General features: G+C 52.0%; 1 pseudogene; it reads right to left on the bottom strand.

Moving 5' to 3' along the window:
* Window positions 1-12,247: 12,247 nt before the first annotated feature.
* LOC118604767 lies at window positions 12,248-12,366 on the bottom strand (annotated as a pseudogene).
* Window positions 12,367-12,947: the final 581 nt, after the last annotated feature.

Genomic DNA, 12,947 nt, shown 5'->3' with positions numbered 1-12,947 from the left:
AAGTTCCTGCTGCTGTCTTCCTGCAGAAGCGCCCCCCCCCAACTGCTCACTTGCATCCGCCACCCCTGCCCTCCGACCCGTGGTCTCCTCACATGAAGACACCCCCTTCTTCGGTGTTAATTAGGGGTGTGACTGCATGACTCCCTGGAGCCCTTGGCTCACACCAGTGACTTTTCTCCCATTTATGACACAAAACCCCCTGAGGTACTATGGGAATGACTAAAAATTTTGAAACCAACCATGCTAAGTGTTGGTAAGGATGTGGAGGACCTAGAATTCTCAAATACCGCTAGTGGGAATGTAAAATGGTACAATTACTTCGGAAAATAGTTTGGTAGTCTCCTAAGGAGTTAAGCATAGACCTACTAAATAATCCAGCAATTTCAGCCAAGAGACATGAAAGCTGACGTTCATACAAGGACGCGGACGTGAGTGTTCATTGCAGCTTTGTTCGTAACAGCCAAAAGCCAGGAACAACCCAAATATTCATCAACAAGTGAATAGATTAAAAAAAAAAATTGCGGTTCATTCATACCGTGGAATACTACTTAGTAATAAAAAGGAATGAACTATTGATAACACACAACAAACTGGGTCAACCTCAAGGTCACTGTGTGAGTGAAATAAGGTCCAGCTCAAAAAGTTACGCACTGTATGATTTCGTTCATGTGCCAGTCGTGAAATGCCAGGCAGAGGCTTGATAAGCGCTTGCACACTGGGGCTCATCCTTTGGGAACTCTTGCCCGTGGAGCTCTCCTGCCACACTGTGAAGCCACATGAAGATGCTACATCAAGGAGCATCCGGGCGGCAGCCCCGGCCAAGCACCCGGCCAATAGCCAGCTCCAACAGCCACCTTGGATATCCAGCTCCCAAATGGCTGCAGCCCAACCATCACCCCATGGAGCAGAAGAACCTCCCAGCGGATCCCAGTCAAGCCACAAACTCATGAGAGGTAATGATAGTGTTGTTGCTTTAAGCCACTAAGTTTTGGAGTGGCTCGTTATACAGCAGCAGATAACCCAAATACGTTCTTAGCGGTTCCGGACCTATATCCTACTAGCGTGGAGGCTCTGGCGCGAAAACAGGTCTGTTTATAAGTATCTCCTGCAAATGTCCTGGAGCTGCCCCTTGAATCGACTTGGGCCACGTGTTCATCCGGGAACTAGTGTGACCATGGCCAAGGAAGGTGCCAGCCAGCCAGACTTGGGTCACACGTCCAGCCCTGGAACGGGCGTGGAGTCAACCCTCAAACAGTGGCACCCAGCGAGAGAACGGGGAAGCTCCTCTCCCAGAGGAAGGTCAAGTGCAGTTAGCAGAAGGGGGCGATGTGTGCGGGCAGAGCAGGCCGCAGACTGGACAGCGGGGGTTGGGAGGTCACAGCAGGCCTCCGACTGGAGAGCGGGGGCCCCCAGCTGGAGGAGGAAATGAGTAGAGTTGGGATGTGAGGGTGTTTCTGTAGCTACAGCAAGATTAATTTTTGTGCAGTTTACAGGGGATAATTTTCAGTAAAACATCACGCTGGGGCCGGCACATAGTAAGGTCTCAACTGCTGATAGCAATTATTTCATTTTTATTATTATTACTAAATAGTAGCTATACATATTAATAATAGCTATTCCTTCCTCTGCAGACTTTAGCCTGTATGTGGTCCCCACACAGGCTATATTTACAAAGAGGTACATTTGGCTCTGTTGGAAGGACTGTCCCCAGTCTACTTGGCCCCAGTATTTAGAGTTCGAGAAGTGTCATGCTTGTCTATTTGAAAAGATGTTGTCTTATTAACTTTAGCCACAGGGACTGAACTCCGATGTAACTTCTCATTTAGAGACAAATAACTCAGCCTGGCCTAGTCCTGTCTGGTTTCAGGGTTTCCATGGAGACCGGGATGGATGCAGAGGTGGCTTTGAAAGCTTTGACACCTTCTCATGCAGCCAGGAGACGGGCAGTCCTGTGAGTTGGAGGCAGGTGGCGAGGGAGGCGTGTGTGTGTGCATGTTTGTGTGTCGGACTTGACGTTAGATACCCGCGCGTGCACAGGTGGTCCTCTCTGTGCGAGACAACGTACTTCTGGAAATCACCACCACATGTGCCTGGACAGCGTAGGAGAGGTCTCCAGGACGGCCGACCGCAGGTCCTCCTGTGAATGGGGCCTCGCGCCGGGCTACTGGGCAGCTGGTATTTGCTAACCGTTAAGGTCGGACAGCTGCGTGTGAATGGCTTGGGGTGTGACAGAGGCGAAGGTGGGAGCTGTGACTGTGGTCTCTCGGAGCCTGAACCAGGTGCGCTTCGGGAGAAGAGATGGAACGCGGAAGTGTGTGCTAGACACCTCCAGCCCAGGTGCTCTACCTGGGAGTCAAAGCCTCCTGTCCCACTGCAGAGTTTTCACTGAGCGCCGGGTGCTCGCCGGGCACTGTCCCGCATGCAGCCCTTTCCTTAAGAAGCTCTCAGTCTACCTGGGGAGGTGGTTAGGCAAGCCAGGAGTTAGAGCACACGGCTCACTCAGTGCCATGCAGCCCGGAGGATGGAGCCAGCCCCACGCCCCGGGTCAGGAGAGCCTCGCGCCATCTGGAGAGACGCTCCTAGTTCCCTTTCTTCCTTCTGAACACACAGGGAGGGCATGGAGCATGCGTCGTCCCTATGACCCCTGTCGGAGTGGACGGCCAAGTGACCCACCATCCTGGCCTGGCCCCTCTCTTCCCGCCTGTGGTTTAGAGACTGAGGCCAATAACGCCCCGCCCGCCCCCCCGCCCCCAGCACGCCTTTTTCTAACCTAGGTTGAGTCCATTTCCTGTTACTCGTAGCCCCCTACAATTCACCTGATCCAGGAGGTGACTTGTGACCTGGTTTCTAAATGAGGCGGCACTTGTCAGTAAGTGAAGTGGGGAAGAGCTCATCAGAGAGAGGAATCTCACTGGAGAAACACGCTCTCTGTCCAGCTACTCAGAAATCCCACAGAGAGAGATCAGTTATCTGAGCCAGACGAGACAGCAACTGAAAAACAGACCTGCCGTGACTTTGAAAGATGAAATCCTCCGTCCCAGACTATGTAGTCGGTTTGTTGAATATTCTTAAGGAAATGGAGAGAGAATTGTAAACCTGAGTAAGAGGCTATATAAAAAAAAATATGAGCAAGTAGAAGTTTTGGACATTGAAACCACAGTGATAGAAATTAAGGTTGAAATGGACAGGTTCAAGGTCAGGATCGACATAGCAGAGAAGAGAGAGTTATAAATCGGAAAACAGATCGAAAGAATTTACCCAGAAACAAGGACAAAAAGAGATGAAAACAATAGAAAAGGGTGGATTGTTTAGGTGGCATGGAGGCATCTCTCAGTGTGTTTCTTGATCGTTTCGATGGGGTATAGACGGTTTTTGTCTTGGATTTTTTCCTTTTTACAGATATTCGATGAGCGCCTGTTAACTCCGAGCCTTGTCCTAGGTACTGGAGAGATAAGCAGTAGTGACTAAATTACAGACACCATCCCTGTCCCTACAAGCCTTGCTCTAGGGCCGTGACTTTCAAATATTTCAACCGCGGCGTGCTAAGACACATCGCACACTAACATGAGTGTGACATGCATATAGAACACGTGATATAATCCGATGTTTTGTATTTTATTCTCTTTTCTTACAGACAAATGCCCGTCGCAGCCAACTAAATTGATTTTATGACCCGTGACCACTTGGATCACTCCTGAGGTTTGAAAAACATTGATCTAGTGCAAAAGTTCTGCCACGCATGCCTTAAAACTGGTTTTCGACGCATGAAACAATGTACGTAGGGTTGCCACAAAAACGTATCCCACCGGAACGCAATTATAAGCATTTTTAAGAAAAAAGTGCGGGGTATGGGCAAATACGCGCTTCATTGCTGGCGCATTAAACGGAAGATCAGGCGCCCATCGCGTGTTTCGAGACTGACGAGCGGAAAGCCATTTTGAGGATTTCGCGACCGCGGTTCTGTGATGCGGACACACCTGCGATTACCGCTGGTGACGAAGCCACAGGTGCTGAGATGACCCCGGAGTGTCACCTACATTCATAACTGTAAACTTTAGAAGTCGGTGAAAAACGAAGCATCATTTCCCACGCAAGCGGGTAGAACCCGAGGGGCCCTGGGCCCCGGATGGGGACCCTTGGTCTAGCCGATCCACACTTTATCTCAACAATCTCAAGCATTTTATTGCAGCAGGGTCGAAGGCACTGAGAGGAAGAAGCCGGTAAATGATGTTTGCTCCGCGGCTGTCAGCATCAGCCGGAGGGGCTCTCTGCGGCCCGCGGGGGATCATTTTCCCTGCTGGTCACTGTGGACAGCTGATTTAAAAGTTGGGGAAGGAGTAAGAGCTGCAGAGAGCGTTAAAGGCAGCAAGTGTACTGGCAAGGGGTGAACAGGAGAGGACCCCCTAAAGCACCCCCTCTGTCCTGGTCTACAGCAGTGACTGCCCAGTGCAGGTGGGTCCTGCAGTCGGATTCGTTTCCGGTCAGCTGAATTCTGCTGGGATGAAGAACATTTTTCGGAGGTGGCCGTGTGTGTGTGTCTCAGGGCTGACTCGCTGCCATTATGATATAGATGTGAGGCCTCAAGGAACATCCACTCAGGCTGTTAATAAGTTGACATTAAAAGAAGGGAGGGAAAAAGCAACAAGCCAGAGCTCTGGACCAATTTAGTTGCTAAATACTCCCTAAGGACGGGTGTGGGAGGGAGCGTTTTATCAGCTCCCCGACTGTCACAGAAAAGGCGCCTGCTTGCTAACACGTCTTGGAGAAAGTCACTTTGAAACTACAACTGTTGGATAAATAATAAGATGTTTCCTTGTCTCTCAGAGGCTACGTTGGGGGTGGAGCAGGATTCGGAAGTTGCTGAAAATCGCCCGAGAAGGTGGAGTGGCGGCTCCTTCTGCTTTTTTATGATTTATTCAAGGGCCGTAAGAGGATCCCAAGTCCTTCTACTTTCCGATATTTTATGAAACGAATATGACACTCTGTCATGGCCGAGCAGGAGCAGGAGGCTAGCCGTTCGCATGACGCGGGGTTGTGTAAAGGTCGATTTTGTGTACCCACCTGGCCAGGTGAGAGCGTCCGTCAAGTCGTCCAATGCCAAGTGCTGCTGGGCGGTTTCTGTAGACGTGGCGTCTACAGTCACCAGACCATAAGTAAAGGAGATTGCAGGATTGCCCTTCGTGGTGGGAGGGGGCGCTCATCCGATCGGTTGAAGGCCTTAAGACCAAAAATTGAGGTTTCCCGGCAAGAAAGTCTGTCTCACGACTTCCCGAGCCTCCGGCCCACCAGCCCCGTGAATTTCAGACTCACTAGCCGCCATAATCGCATGGGCTAATTCCTTAAAATAAATCTCTCAATATTTTTGGTTCTATTTCCCTGGAGAACCCTGACCTGCCACATTTTCTCTCTTTCTTGAAACTTCCTCGCTCCTTGGTTGGTCCCTGGGACCCGTTGCCTCTCTTCTCCATCTTCATCCTTCTCTCCTTCCACCTGTCCCATAAATGTTGGGGTTCTCCAGGTTTCTCTGACCGAACGCACACTTCCTGGGGGATCTCTTCACTCATTCGGTTTCAGCCTTCTCCTGGATCTCGATGATTCCCGGATCCTCATCGGTATTCTAGAACTCTCCCTCCTTCTTCCACATTATCTACCTCCCCACCTCTGGCTCGACGTCGCCCCACGGGGGGAGTCCCACCTGCCAGCCGCCCGCGGCGGCGTCTCCCCTGCGAACGAGACGGTCGTTTGTGTTTGCACCTGATTTCTTTAACAGCAGTCGAAGTGCTTTTTCTTTATTCAGATGAGTGAAATCGGCTTCCTCTGAGGCACAATCATTATTCCAGGCACATGAGTTCTGTAATGAGATAATTGGCTGTCTCCGCCCTGCGTCACTTGAAATAAGTAATATGTGCACCTGTGTTTTTAATCAAAGTAGACGATGATAACCAGGGCCAGCCGAGAGGCACAGCCAGGTTGATGGCAGCGATCGGGGCCCATCCTGGAGAGGCAGTGAGAGGGAAGAGGCGAGTTTGGGGAGACTGGCAGAGAGCAGAGCTCAGGGGCACGTGGGGCCTTGATGAGGACATATTCATTGCCCTAAACTCAATGGGAAGCCACTGGAAGGTTCTGGAGGAGGTCGCGAGATGGTCGGATTGGCATACTGCCATCATTCTGACCTCCACGGGGGCCAGAATTAGGCAGGAATGGAGCCCGAATTCCTGATTCTGATTCAGTTGCTCTGCGATGGCATCAGTGGGATTGAAAAGTGTCCCGTGCGGCTTTAACATGGAGCCAAGGTGAGACCTTCGTGCTCTTACTCAGTCATCCAAAGCTCGAGACCCCACTGCGGCCCCTCAAGACAGATTCACGCAGCCTTGGCCTCTGTGTCCACAGCCCAAACCCCACGGGGGCAGCCTGGTCCTCTCGTGCCTGGGGAATTAATTCTTCACTCCGAGTCCAGTCTCCTCCATCGGTTCAATCCGTCCCTTTGCAGACGGCAAACGTTCCAGTTCTAACGCGAGCTGGTTGCAGCGATCTGTTTCCTTCTTGTGTCTCCCTTTTCTCTACGCAGAATGCAGGCGCGCAGGACGAGAAAGTGAGAGGTAAGCCGAAGGGCAGATCGGCGCCGCCGCCGGACCTCCACGCCCCCGGGTCCTCCGTCAACCGTGCTTCCACTGTCCAGCTTTTCAAAGGAATTTTATGCCTTTACAAAGTCTGCACGATTTCGAGACAAAGAATACCACATACGCTATCCCGCACTTCGCTTTTTTTAAACGTAAGGATACATTCAGGAGATAATTCGACCTCAGCATCTCGAGTGCCACCTGATTCTTTTAAAAGCTACATGTGCAGTTTAATAAACCTGTGACTACGTCACCGTATGTGGCCAGTCCCCGGTTGATAAATAATAGGTGTTAAGGGTAGAAAATTTTCAAATGACCAACTTCTGCTTCCATTGTTTAATGTGAAACAGGGTGTAGTTCTAGGAGATATTCCCCGCAAAGATATGCTAATGTTAAGGGTGTCGTTATCCTGTGTTAATGGCCAGCCTCTGCTTCTGTAAACCTGCTTGCTTGCTACAGGGGGTTTGGGGGCTTTTTAAGCTATTCCTTCCAGAGGCTCAGGGCTGATTCTCTTGTGGGAAGGGTCAGTCGCCCACTAGCTAATAAAGGCTCATAATTAATCTCAATTGGCTTGGTGGGTCTCAAATTTTATCACACCACAACATAGGTAGTTGTCAATCTTTTGCAGCTATAAAGAAAGCAGTCATTAACGCCCTTGCCTCATATATATCTTTGTATAGATTTTCTGTGTGATAAATTTATAATAATGCAGCTGCTAGATCAAAACTATGCGCATCTCAAATTGTCATACACTTCGCCAAATTGCCATCCGATGAGAAGGGACATGCTGTCACCAGCAAGCTATGAGAGTTACTGGTTTCCCATCACTCCTAGGAGATGGGCCATTCTGTAATGCTGTCCCTAAGCCCCAAACCGGACCCCTATTTCTGTGCGACCCCAAGACCACAGTGAACGTGGGCCATCCCCTCTCCCGTTCCAGTCACGATGCATCTCATAAAAAACGCCACACCGCAGCTGCCCTGGGGACCACAGTCACGTCACAGGCGTTTAGTCATCAGCTGCTAAACCACGTTTCTCCCGGTGCGAGCCTCGGCTGCTGGAGTTTTGTACGCAAATTGCAGGAGCTTCATTTAACTGTGAAATTAATTTCCTGCTGCTGCTGCTGTAACAAATGACACGGATTGGGTGGCTTAAAGTAACAGATTTATTACCTCACAGTTCTGTCGTTGGCAAGTCCTGAGTGGGCTAACATCGAGGTGTCAGCAGGATTCTGTCCCTTCTGGAGTCTCTGGAGGAGAATCCACGCCCTTGCCTTCTGCAGCCTCTAGGGGCTCCCTGCGTGCTTGGCTCCTGGCCCCGCCCTCCAGCCCAGAGCCTGACACGGCATCTTCCAGTCCGACCCTGACCCTGACCCCTGCTTCCACCGTCACCCCTTCTCCGACTCTCCCGCCTCCGCCTTCCGTCATTTAAGGACCCTGTGGTTACATCGGTCTCACTTAGACAATGCAGGAGAACGTCCCTGTCTTAGGATCCTTAGCTCCGTTGTGTCTGTAAAGTTCCTTTCGTCACAGTCACGGGTTCTGGGATTAGAACGTGGACATGTTTAGGGAGTCGTTTTTCTGTAGACCCCATGCTGCATGAAACATCATTTTATAAAGGCGAATTGCTTCAAGTGCTGCTTGAGTATAATGGGCTTTCGGTGACTGCCTGGCTAGCTTCCCTTCTACGGGGACTGTAAGTTAACTGCCGACCAGTGCTCAGTGTTGAGCCGAGCATCCTTGGGGCTGGAGTGAAGAATCACAGGAACAACCAACATGTGGACCTGTGCTCTGCAATCTATAAAGAACATTTACATCCGTTATCACGATCTGTTTCCCACTGTCAGGTGAGGAGGCTGCCCGAAGTCACGCAGCAGGTACACGTCAGCAGGATTCTTCTGGCTCTGAAGCTGCCCCTCCCTCCCCTGCACCACGTCCACCTGCACGAACGTGATGCTGCCGGCCCACATAGAGTCCCCAGTAAAAGTCCTTGAGACCTTTTCTCGTCTCTGGGTTTCTGGGGCTGCCTCTTTCCATTTTGGGTTGGTCCCTTTTACGAGTTTATACGCTTGTTCTCAAACTGTAACCACCCAGGACTCATCACGGTCTCATCACCTAGCAGGTCAGTCCTGGGATAGCCTGTCCAGGTCCCCAACAACCCGGGAGGCATAGATCCTGAAGGACTGGGGACACGGCCAAGGTCACAGGAGACTCAGAGCAATGGGGGCCCTCTCACTGACCCCCACTATCTCTTGTGGAGGTGCCGCCCTGGGAGCTCGAAACTCTGAACACCCCTAAAGAGTCTGCCTGCCCGTCGCTCCAGAGAACGTGATGAATTCTCACAATAAAAGCGGAGGTCGAGCCAGGAAGGGATGTCAGCGGAGTGCCTACTGGGTGCCGGCGCTGTCCGGAGGGAGCTCACTCAAGGCCCCTAATGGCTTAGGTACCCTTATCGCCACTTCCCTGATGGTGGCCCTTGGAGGTCAAGATCATGAAGACAGCAATGAATGGATTCTGTCCCGGGTCATTCTAGTTCCCAAAGCCGTGACTGTTCTGCTCGCCCACGCTGGAGGATTTGCTGAGCAAGAGTCCAGATTAAAAAGTAACATCTGGCACCTGCCGTGTGAGAGCAGAGTCAGGAACCCCCGTCACCCCCTCCGCCTCCCCCGCAGGAAGGCTTGCAGCTGGCTGGATTGAAGCCAGTGGAGCCGGCTGGAGAGGCAGGGAGGGAACGTGGAGGCTGACTGTCCCCCGGACGCTGTCCGGTGACATGGCAGCAGGTGCCAGCACCCTCTCCCAACCGAGACGGGAGAGCGGAGGTCCAGCTGAGTGCTGCCGGCAGCGGGAGCGAACCGGTTCTCGCGTTAAATCACCAAACGAATCGCGGCCCGGCCAGGGAGCTGGTGGCTTGTCCAGGACCGTTCTCGGGGCCGGCTTTGCTGGCGCTGCGCTGCATTTCCAACTCCCGTTCAGTTCAGACCCCATCTGCTCCTCCGTGTGCCTGATCCCACCGCCAGAGACTCGGGCACGCAGTTGCCCAGCGCCTACACATCTCCCTTGCTCTCCTTCTCTCTGCGTTTAATTTCCATGAGAGGCTCTGCCTCGAGCTTGTTTAAAACCCTGCGATTATGAGGAGGCACCTAATGAGACCGGGAGCGAGCTTCTGCACTGCACGGCTATTTTTTTTTTTTTTTTAATGAGATAAACAGAGGAAAATGTCAAACAGAAGGATCGCTACGTTTTTCTTTGATGGCTCAAAGGGTGCCCGGCGCTGCCAATAAACATGCTGCAATTCGCACGTGTGTCGGGGGCGGGGGAGGGGATCCCCGGGACCCAGGGGTGTCTTGGCCTTATTCCATGTCTGTCACTGGGTCTCGCCGGGCTGAAGACCCCACTGGCCAGTGCTCCCAGGTCACGGTCAACAGGGAAGTGGCCCCGAGAGGCTGCGCCTGCGTTTCCGAGAGAGGATCGTTTGCTCCCTGAGCTCATTATTATAGGGCGACAACTGGGGTGCTGGAAACCGCAGACGGCATGTGTCCTGGTGAGCATTCTGACTTGGGAGGCGGCGTTCTCGGCAACTCCTGATGTCTGCAGAAACTCAAGCGGCGACAGAGAAATGTCATGGAAGCGCCCCTCACACGGTGTGGCCAATCACGGGAATTCAATCGCAGAAGCATTTATTTAGTGCCTGCTGTGTACCTGGCTCTGCGTGGAGCACTCGGCACACAGACACGAGTCAGAGGAGCCCCTGCCCTTCTTAAGATACCGATGGAGAGAACCAGAGAGTCGAAGGTCAGGTGTGAGTCACGAAGTCCTCCCCACCCCCCTCAAGGCCGCTCCTCCCCCCAGATTTAGATTCAGCAAGTAAAGGAAAGGACTGGATCAAGGCTTATGTTTTTTCTTGAACCGACACCCCCTTTGGGCTGACTCTTCTCCCCCGAGGGGGACCCCTGTCCTTGTCCTCTTCCCCTCCCGTCCGCCCCCGGCTGGAGCCCAGCACAGGCTCAGGGGGCCCAGGCCAGCCTCTTCCCAAGGCACACGCGGTTGGGGACGGCTCAGTGCCATGCCCCCAAGCCTGGTCTCACGCTGGGGCTCCCCGTCTCGCTTCTCTGACAGTGCAGATGCCGGGCCCCTTGGCACAGGCTCTGATCGTGCGGCGTTTGGGTTGGTGTGTGTTCAGGGGTCAGCCCAGGTGATCCCCATCTGTGGTCGGGTTTGGGAACCGCTAAGCTAGGGCCAAAGGATGCTTTTCCCGCCTGCAGCTGGGGGTGCTGGCAAGCGCCCCTTCCCCTCTCTGGGACATTTTTCCCCGTCTATAAATGTACGCTGGATGATGTCTGAGGTCCAAGGCCTCTAACTACCTGTGTGTGTACGAGGCAGACCACCTGGACGCCCGCCTACAATTCTGCCCCTCCTTCACGAGCCAGCTGAGGAGAGAGAAGAGCAGGTGAGGCTGGATCCGGAGCTGGTTCCAGCCCCTTCACCTGCGTCCTGGTCCATCTAAGCCAGGCCTCCTCCCCTCTCCGGGCCCCAGTTCCGGATTTACCGTGAGAGTTTCCGGCAGGTAAACCGCCTCTTTGTAATTCTTTTTCTTTGGGATTTTCACAGGGCAGAGAGCAAAGCACCCTGGAGGCAAAATTAAGGGCCCTGGGAGGGGAGGTTCCCTGTCCCTGCAGTGGGACAGCTGTGCGGTGGGCTCTGGGGACAGGCGCTGCCATGACCACGCAGCCTGTCTCGGGGCGCTGGAGCCGTGTGAGGAGCCGGAGGGAGGGTCTGCCCCGTGTCCAGCCTGACCCCGGGAGAGCCAGGCCACTCACCCATAGTGGCCGCCTAAAGCCTGGACGTGAGCCCAGGCCCACTCCGAACTCTGCCCATGCGTCTCCCTCCAGCTCTCCCGTTAGTGTTTATGGGTTGGGGGAACCCATGAAATGTCCCGCCTTTGGCCCTCCACATCTGAAGAGCTACTTAAAGCAGGAGAGAGGTCAGCCCCGCCCCCCATGACACTCCAAGGTGACACTTCCCGTTCCCTTGCTCCCCTCCCCTTCTGCATCCATTTCCCAGGCCCTCAGGCTCTGAGTTCCCCGCCACCTCCACCCACCCCGTCCCCAACCTGTACTCCAAGCTCCCTTCTCCACCTTCCCGCAGGTGAGGACATCATCTCAGGGGGAACCGGAGGAAGCCCCTTTAAAAATTTCCCACCAAGGTGTAAGTGAGAAGATCACTACACTAAGGATTCTCAAACTAGTTCCGCAGACAAAAGTCTGTCCGTCCGTAATGTCGGGTGGAAAATTACCTCTTCATTTTCACGGACCTCTAACTGAATGCAGCGTGACTTTTGATCATAAATGAGTAAGAGACCACAGGGGGCTTAGTCACCAGCAGAGATGGCAGGTGCCGTTGCTATGGATTTTGAAATATCGTTTAGTCCCATCTTTTGGAAGGATGGTAATTCTTGGACTGTCTAGGTCTTAATGTTTAGTATGGTAGCAACGAAGCACATACATTTCTTTTTAAAAATTTTTTATTAGTCATTTTTTTTTAGGCGAGGTAACCCTTGGTTGACCTCACAGATTGCAATGACCTTGTCAGTTTACAATCCCTTATTTATTTTTTATTTTTAATTTTTTACGCCTACAGCACCTGGTCTTCCTAGGTGGTCTCTCATCCAAGTATTAACCAGGCCCGACCCTGCTTAGCTTCTGAGATCAGACGGATTCGGGCTTGTTCAGGGTGGCGTGGCCATAGACACACATATATTGCTATATTGCAAAAATATTTTTTAAATATTTGGCAACTACATTTTAATATAACTGGTTTCTTTTGAGACCTTGTGGGTTTTACTTCATTTTTAAAAAAATGTCATTTGGAGGATTCTATAGGGTTTGCAGGCTGCCAACAGGGCCTGGGCACATGAAAGATTAAAGATCCATCCTCCAAAGCAAGACTTGTTAGCACAGATGAATTTCATTTCGTTAGAACTGCGGTCAGGTGGAAAAGCGAAGAATTTTTGATAATGGTGAGGGAAGGTGGTTTTGAGTATTTGTTGAAATTTCCAGGAGCTAGAAGAGATCTAAGTGATACAGAGCTTTACTCGTTAAATCACCTTTATTCGGCTTTAATTTATATACAGTAAAATGCATATGCTCTATATGCGCATTGCTCGAAAATCGTGTGGTCAAGAACCAAAAAGCTTTATCATCTTAACCATTTTTAAGTGTAAAGTTCAGCGGTGTCTGTTCGCATCGTTATGTACAATGCGCCCATCGAAGCCCGCGGTTGGGTGACTTCTCACGAGACATTTGTCACCACATTACTGTCGCCGCCAGTG

Source organism: Rousettus aegyptiacus, unplaced genomic scaffold (genome assembly GCF_014176215.1).
Source record: "Rousettus aegyptiacus isolate mRouAeg1 unplaced genomic scaffold, mRouAeg1.p scaffold_m13_p_6, whole genome shotgun sequence".
NCBI lineage: Eukaryota > Metazoa > Chordata > Mammalia > Chiroptera > Pteropodidae > Rousettus > Rousettus aegyptiacus.
Note: the sequence above shows the minus strand (reverse complement) of the source record. Positions and strands in the feature narration are given on the sequence as shown.